The 8,676-nt window shown below is 35.8% G+C and overlaps 1 pseudogene; it reads left to right on the top strand.

The window, feature by feature from the left end:
* The first annotated feature begins 5,513 nt into the window (after window positions 1-5,513).
* Window positions 5,514-8,629, top strand: LOC104864797 (annotated as a pseudogene).
* The last annotated feature ends 47 nt before the right edge of the window (window positions 8,630-8,676 follow it).

Below are 8,676 nucleotides of genomic sequence, written 5' to 3'. Positions count from 1 at the left end.
TATATATTATGATATATTATAAGTATATTTTATATAATTATACAGTTCTATAATAACTGCATGATTACATATATTACATGTTATATATATATTACTGTTTTATTTGGTTGATTGGGTCTTATTTTTCTCTCTTCTTTTCTTTTTTTTTTTCTTTTCTTGTTTTTTTGAGACAGAGTCTCACTATGTAGCTGAGACTGACCTGGAACTCACTGTGTAGCCCAGGCTGCTCTCAAACTCGCAGTGATCCTCCTGCCTCAGCCTTCCAAGTGCTGGGATTACAGGCATGTGTCACCACTCCCAGCTCTCTCTTCTTTTCTATCTTCCTTTCAATTTGTTTCCTTATTATTTTATCTTGGTTTTTCTTCTTCTAATTTAATCTCTTTTCCTTATCATTTATCATTTTTCTTTATTGGTTTTTCTTTGTTATTGTTATCTAATACTATTAATTTGCTTTTACTACCTTTTACATCAATTTTATCACCCTCTTTCTATTGTCTATTGTCGAAATTTTTCAAATTATATTTTGTACTTGCTCCCATTTCCTGAAACTTCCAACATTGCAATAGTAGTTCACCCTTATAAATCTGTAGATAATTAAATATATCTTACTATGGTTGAACACTATTCTATTATTAATGGAAGTAAAATTGCTCTATTTAGTAGATGTTTAATGTATATCAATGTCTGATTTCTCTTAGACTTTGTATTATAACTATAGACCTCATTTCTATGATTAAGGTGGTACAGTGTTAGTTATTATGGTTTATCATTTTCCATGTTATATTTTATGCTATCACCCTTGCTGATTTTACTACTTTAGCAAAGGTGAAATGCTAATAGCTACTAATTGGTTTTCTCTGTATGTCAATATGTAGATTGTCTGGGAATCATAAACAATTCTGCACTCTCTTACCAAAGAACTAGGTACTGGTCCAAATAGGCTATGTTCTTCCTTCCCTAATAATGGAAATGGTTGGCTCTCGTGCCAGACTGAAGTCTAGTAGGTAGCTATACCTAAAGGAAATCTCTAAAAAGTAGACACTATCTACAGAGATCTCAAGACTAACAAGAAAGCTAGTAATTATAAGTGGTCTGCAGGCCTTTGCACAGAAGACAAACACTTTCCCACAAAAGAAATAAAGCACAGAGAAGCAAAATGTCTCTGAAAGTGCTCAGCTCCCCCAAAGGACATCCAGGGGACATTGTGGGGAAGAAAGTAAAAGCCACACAGCTAAAATATCTGAAATGGTAGCAGTGGAGGTAACAAAATAGATCAATAAGACTCTGAAAGTATTCAGAACAGAGATAATTAGTGAGATAATGATACCATTTAAACAAATGACTAATAAGTCTTGAGAAGATACTTATAAAACACTAGAGGTGCTAGGAAAGACATACAAACCATGAATACACAGAATAGAAAAGAACTGGATTCCATAAAACAGAAACAAACAGAAATCCAGGAGTTTAAAACATGCATTGAATGTGCAGGCAGTAAAATGGTTATGGTTGGTGATCAACTAATGAGAGATAACTTAGAAATAACAAGGAGATATGAAAAATTTATCCAGCAGCTGGTGGAGGATGCAAACTAAGATTATTCAGTAATAGTTGAAAGTTATGAAAAACCAGAAGATTGTGCAAAGGGGATAACACTTCTATTTATACAAATAATAGCAGAAAACTTTCTAAACATGAAAAAAGAAATTGATGTACAGATAACTGAGGCATGATAACAAATAATGGCCATGATAAAAAATATCCACACCAAAATACATCATAATCAACAGAAGAACAAAATTTTAAAAGTTATTAGAGAAAAGAAACAAATCATTATAAAAGAAAATTCATCAAAATTATATCAAGCTTTTCACACAGACCTTAAAGTGAAGGAGAGCATGGAGTAAAGCATTTCAAGCCCTAAAAGAAAATAACTTTCAACCCAAATTGGCATGTCCTACAAAATTATATTTCATAATTGATGGCTAAGTACAATACATATTGATAAAAAGCATGTGAATAGATTCATGAGCAGAAAACTATCACTCAAAAAACTATCAAGGATATTCTAGAAAGAGGCAATAAGGATAACAATATCAAAAAGTCTAATATAGTAAATCCATCAGGCAAAGTGTGGAACTAAATGGATTGGAAAAGGAACCAACAGCAGGAGAAAATATATAATATATAAGGATAAATCAATATCTATTAGTTATAACCATCAATGTAAATGGTCTCAACTCACAAATAAAAAGACATAGATTAGCAGAATGGATCAAGAAACAAGATCCAACAATATACTGCATAGAAGAAACACATTTAATCCAAAAAGAAATTCATAGACTAAAAGCCAAAGGGTGAAAAAAAAAATTCTATGGAACAGGAACCACAAAAAAAGCAAGAGTAGCTACCTTAATTGATCACAAGAGATGAAGAACATCACTACATACTTGCTATGGAAACAATCCAACTAGGAGAGATAGCAATCATAAACATATATGCACCCAACACTGGTGCACGTAGCTTCATAAAACAAACATTAATGGACATAAAGAAAATCAGATAAGGGCCAGGGATTTAGCTCAGCAGTTCGGTGGCCTGCCTTGCAAGTGCAAGGACCCAAGTTCAATCCCCAGTACCGAAAAAAAAAAAAAAGAAAAAAGAAAAAAAGAAAATCAGATAAACACCATTATAACTGTAATGAGGGAATCTCAATATCTCCATCATAAAATGATAGATAAACTAGACCAAAAATCAACAGAGAAATATTAGAGTTGAACCAAACCACAGAACAAATGGACTTAGTAGATATCTACAGTCTTCTACACAACAAAAATAGTATATACATTCTTCTTAGCAGCACATAAGACATTCTCCAAAATATATCACATAGTAGTATTGAGCATGCTTAAGTAAGTGGAAAAGAATGAAAATTATACCATGCATATTACAAGATAACTGTGGAATGAAACTAAAAATCAATATCAAAAGACACCATAGAAACTCTGCAAACAAATGGAAATAAATTTATACCATCTAAAATAATCAATGGGTTATAGAAGAAATTAAAGAAGAAATTAGACAGTTTATTCAATCAAATAAAAAGTCAATAAAACAGAACCTACAGCACTCAATGAAAGCATTTCTAAGAGGGAAGTTTATAGCACTGATTATCCACATCAGATAAACAGAGCTGGCTCAAGTAAATAAACTAAGGCACCTCAGGCTTTTTTTAAAAAAATAATTTTATTGGTACATTTAATGTATACAATATAATGACATTCATTGTTGGAAATTTGTACCTTTGCATAATTAACCCTGGTTCTTCTTTTTTTCCCATTCCCCCGCCCTCCCTTCAAGCTTCTTGATAGAATAGGTGAAACTCTTGAAGACTCAGGTGTAAGAAAATACTTCATGAACAAAAGCACATTTAAACAAGATATATTATACTATATCAACAAATCCAAACACACCAAATTAAAATCTATTCCTTAAAGGATCAGTATCTAGAATATGTAAAAGAAACAAAAGAATTAGACTCCCATGTTTAAAGACCTAATCAAAAACTGGCCATCTGGAATGAATATATACTTCTCAGATGAAGAACAAACAGCTGATAAATACATTCATATGCTCAACATCTTTGCCAGTTGTAAAATTAAAATGAAAATAACACTTAAATTCTTTCTAACCCCAGAAAGAACAGGTATCACCAAGAAATCAACCAGAAACAAATGTTGGCTTGACTCTGGGGGAAAATGAAATTTCTCCATTGCTGGTGGGAGTCGAAACTGGTACAACAATGATGGAAACTGGTATGGAGATTCTTCAAGAAATTAAAATTAGAATTTGCACTTGACCCAGCTATTTACCTTCTAGGTATCTTCCTAAAAGAGTTGAAATCATCATACCATAGAGATAAATGCATACACATGTTATAGAAGCACAAATAAGAATATCTAAATTTTGGAAACAGCCCATATATCCATCAACAGAGGAATGGGTAAAGAAAATGTGGCATTTATACACAATGGAGTGCTATTTTGCCATAAAGAAAGATAAACTTGAGGCGTTTTTAGGTAAATGGATGTATCGTGAGAACATGATCTTAAATAAAATAAATCAGATACAAATGCTTAAATATCACATTGTTTCTCTTGCATGAGTATCCTGAAGTCTGAATAAGGAGTAAAATGAAGGACAGGTATTTTTCCAAATGGAAAAGGAAACACTTAGTAGAGGGAGAATGAAGTAAAGGAAAAGAGAGTTAAAGGAAAAAAGAATTGAAGAAAAAATATAGAGCTTTTGTAAATGGGGAGAGGAAAAAAGGTTGAAGAGAGGAGAGAGAGAAGGGATAAAAAGAGAATTAAGATGCGTTACATACAAATGCAGACCCTCTGTAACGAATGTGACCACTACCTCCTGGCAACATGCACTAATAACAAATTTTTTAAAAAAATATTAAAACATAAGACAATACAATAGACATAATAATCTAATAAAATAAAAAAATAATTATTTCTCTTAAAACTGAAGAGATTAATGAAAGACAACTCCACTAATATCTATTTTACTCTGTATCTGGCTTTCCGACCTCCCCTTACCGATTTGAGTTAAGATTATTCTATTTGCATTTATTAAATTACATGTTTGGTTTCAGTTTGTTTTTCATAGACAAAAGCATTCTATGTCTGCTATTCCTTATGACCTCTTCTGAATTTCTAGTCTTTCTGTGTGTGGTATAGGGATATCCTGCAGTGAAACAGAAAAAAAAAAAAACCAACAAGGTTTAATACATTTAGTGGTAATGGTTGCTAAGTAATTTCTATGATATTATCTAGAGCGCCTACTGAATCCCCCATAGGCACTGGGACCACTTTAACAGCTTCTCGTAAGCTTGTTTCCCTGCTGCTCTCGTCCTATAATTTAAATGAAATCATTATTATTTGCTTGAAGTTCTTCCAGAGTTTCCTCTCTCTGTTAGTTCTGATGCTAAAAATGGGATGAGCAGTGGGTGAGATTCGTGCGGGTGTAGTCGCGGAGGACAAAATGAAGGCAGCTGAGCAGAAGGTGGAGAAGGGCGGCTTCAGACCCTGTGAGGGCTCAGCGTGGGAGATGGGTCCGAGCGTCCTCCACTGCGGACCAGCTCTGGAGCAGAGGGGAAGCCCCGAGATGGAAACCCCTGGAGGGAAGCTCCTCCGTGCTGGCCTTCCCGTGTCCAGCCACTTGCCGAGAGCATTCTTCAGGGCGTGAGGACAGGAGTGCGTGTAGGACACAGAAGTGCAGGGATCTTCAGCTGCGATGGGTAGCAGAAGACCCAACGGGTGCATCTTCCGTGGCCTCCACACCCTCAGGTCCACGCTGCTCTCTGTCTCTCTCTATCCTAACTTTAAATTGCCTTCTGTGACCACTTGGTTGTAAAAGACGTGCTGCCTCCTACTTCTCTTTGACATTTTGGTTACATTCCTTTCAAATCTTCATTCTTCAGTTCCTGCTGGTCATGGCCCTCTGCCATGTGCTATCAGGACTGCTTGGGGCCAGCTGACTATGGACGGAGACCCCTACAAACTTGGAACCACTACATCCAGAGTGATGGGAGTCCAGATCCTTCTGTACCCCCAAGGAATGAATTCATTAGCTTGTGGAAGGAGGAAACAAGTGAAACGTTTGAGATAGAGACTGCGAAGGGCAAACTAAGGCTACAGTTAATTGAGAAATTGAAATCAATGTTATTGGAAACTGTACCACATGATTTGAGAGGCAAAAACAATACAGTACGTAGGATGAATTTCACAGCTTCAGGAACTCCTTCATCTTAAGTTTAACATAGCGAAGCTCAGACAAGCTAGCACTTTAGCAGATCTAGACACTGGAAAAATGGAAAAAAAATCATTCAAGATGAAAATATTACCCCGTATGTGTGGGCAAACCTCAGCAAGAGGTGTCCACCAAGAAAGAATCAAAAGCTGCAGACTATGAACTGGAGATGAAATTACTAAGTGAAACAGTTGCAGCAGCACAGTTGGACCTGATAGAGAATGCTTCTGAAAAGCCAGAAGTCTCTGAAAGAGAGGAGGTGGACATATGGCAGTTCACGATTCTGGGTGGCGTGTACCTCTTGGATATTTTGGAGCTCCCACCACAGTGAAAACCAGAGAAAGGCTGGATGATGGAGATGCTGAAAGAAGGGTTACAGAAAATGTATACCCTCCAGAAATCACAGAAGACTGTGAAACAGAAAATACTTTTCCACCTGTAGAAGCTACCCTTCAGGTTGAGGAGAAACTAACCTTTTTTGAGGAACCTGTGGTCGCAAGGTGGATGCTGAAGGTAAATACTGGTGGACTGATGGCATTAGTGATGTATATTACACCCCAGAAGAAAGACATATCATTAAACCTGGAAACCTCTGGCCCCGTTACCTTGATGCAAAACACTTCTATTAACATGCCATACCAGTCGTGGGAACTAAGGCCACTTGGTGTGAATAAAGCACTTCTGACTGTGACGACAGAATTCACTGATCTTCAAGTACAAACAAAGTAAGGAAAACCTCTGCATGTTGGCTTCAATCAACGTAAAGGACAAAGAACACTGTGCTTTGTCTTGGAAGGAAAGTGGATAACTCCTACTCCTTTCATTATTGCTTTGAAAGAAACTGGGCTGAATATCTTCCTGACTGCATACTCTCATTTTTATGATGTTATAAACAATTAGGTTCCTTGGGGGAGATGAGAGCTTATCAGCAGGTGACCCCACTGAGTTTTACTTTTGCATTTGGGTGGAGCAAGTGGAATACACTGTGTATTTTTTTTCTCATTGAGTTTATTGGTACATTTTAGGCATAGAGTACAGTTACATTCAGCACTGGGACCTTGTACCTTTACGTGACAGGTCTTGGTTCTCATTCTTTCCCCTTGTCCCTGCCCTCCCTTCACCCCCTCCGCCCTTCCCTATTTACAAACACTTTATTTCCATTTTTTCATTTTCTCTTATTACCTTTCCCCTGCCCTTCCCATTTCCCCTACACCTTAAGCCCTGTTCGTCCTGTTTCACATTGTCAATTATATGACTAGGATCTTATGTACAATTATAGATTTTCACACCAGAGAAAATATTCGGTATTTACACACGTGTGACTTATTTATTTAACTTAAGTGTATATCCTCAATATGCATCCATTTTCATATGAATGAAATCTAATTTCTCACTCTTTATGGCTGAGTAGTAATATTCCATTTTACAGGAAAACCACATCTTCTTTATCCAGTCTCCAACTGATGGGGAAATGGGCTGTTTCCAAGTTTTAGCTATTACACACTGTGCCCTATAAACATAGGTGCACATATGTCACTGTGATATGATTCAATTAACTTTTGGAAGATTCCCAGCAGAGGGATGGCTTCCTCGTCTCTCAGCAGTTTCTTCTCCAGGAGATTCTAAGCATCTTTATCTCTGCAAGTAATAAACAAGCACTACTTTTGGATATTTTCAACTAATGACGATGTGCTATAATTATTTTATAAAACTTTGGTGATTTTTACTGTATCATTCAAGAGGTTCATGAATATATCTGCTTTACTTCACAAAGATTTGATATCTAAGACTACAAAAGTTATATCACCGATTTTATAAGAATTTTAAAATAATTAAAAATAGTAAATATTTATGTAGAAATTTGGAATATTAACCAAATACACTAAAAGGGGAAATTCACGTATTAAATTGTACATTAAAATATGGAAACATCTTTAAAAAAATCTTCATTCTTCATTACTGCCCATGCAATTACAGACAGGACTACTTGGCCCTGGGACTAAATAAACCAAATGTTCCTGTTCATATAAATGTGATGACTTCATCCTTCCTGACTTGGTGCCACAGTTTATCTTTCTATTCCAAAGGGTTTTATGGATGATTCCTCACTGTGGGTAAAAATGTCACTTTGTATGTAACTAAAGTGAAATTTTGCTGGATATGAAATTTATTTTCATGCATTATTTCTCAGGCTACACTTACTTGCTATCTTTCAGTATACAGAATGTCACTGTGTAAAAGAATGGGCTGGATGTCTAGAATATACCAAATTTCATCCTCCCTCCCCCTTCCCTTCTTTCCTTCCTTTCTTCCATCCTTTTTCCTTCTTTCCTTTTATGCAGTGCTGAAAATGAAGCTCAGGGCCTCATGCACGGTAGGTAAGTGATAGGCAGGCACCTATCACTGGGCAACATCCTTCCTGTACCATTGAAGCCTAGGTAATTCACTGAGCTTTATGTTGGGCCCGTCATCTAAATAGGCTAATGGTGTTTCTGACAATGTGCTTTTTATATCTCTGAGCATTGCTTTTATTTTAGTCATTTAGATCCGTTATTCAGATACACTAGCTCTGTAACTTGATTCCTTCTCATCTTTCTTCTGTATCCCAGTCTTTTGATTATTTTAAAATTTGCTTACTTCTATTCTTTTTTGTTTTCTTTTATTTGTAGTTTATACTCCTCCCCATATTTTCTGTAGTACATCTTCTCCTCTACACAGTCTCCAACATGGCTTTGCTTTATATAATGACTTATTTTCTCACTTATTTCCTGAACTCTGCCAGCTCTATTTCCAGACCATCTGCTGTTTCTAGGATCTTTCCTGATTACTACTTTGAGTTTTTTTTTTTTTTTTTTTTTT

This window comes from Fukomys damarensis, unplaced genomic scaffold (assembly GCF_012274545.1).
Source record: "Fukomys damarensis isolate Sample0158 unplaced genomic scaffold, DMR_v1.0_HiC HiC_scaffold_38, whole genome shotgun sequence".
NCBI lineage: Eukaryota > Metazoa > Chordata > Mammalia > Rodentia > Bathyergidae > Fukomys > Fukomys damarensis.
Note: the sequence above shows the minus strand (reverse complement) of the source record. Positions and strands in the feature narration are given on the sequence as shown.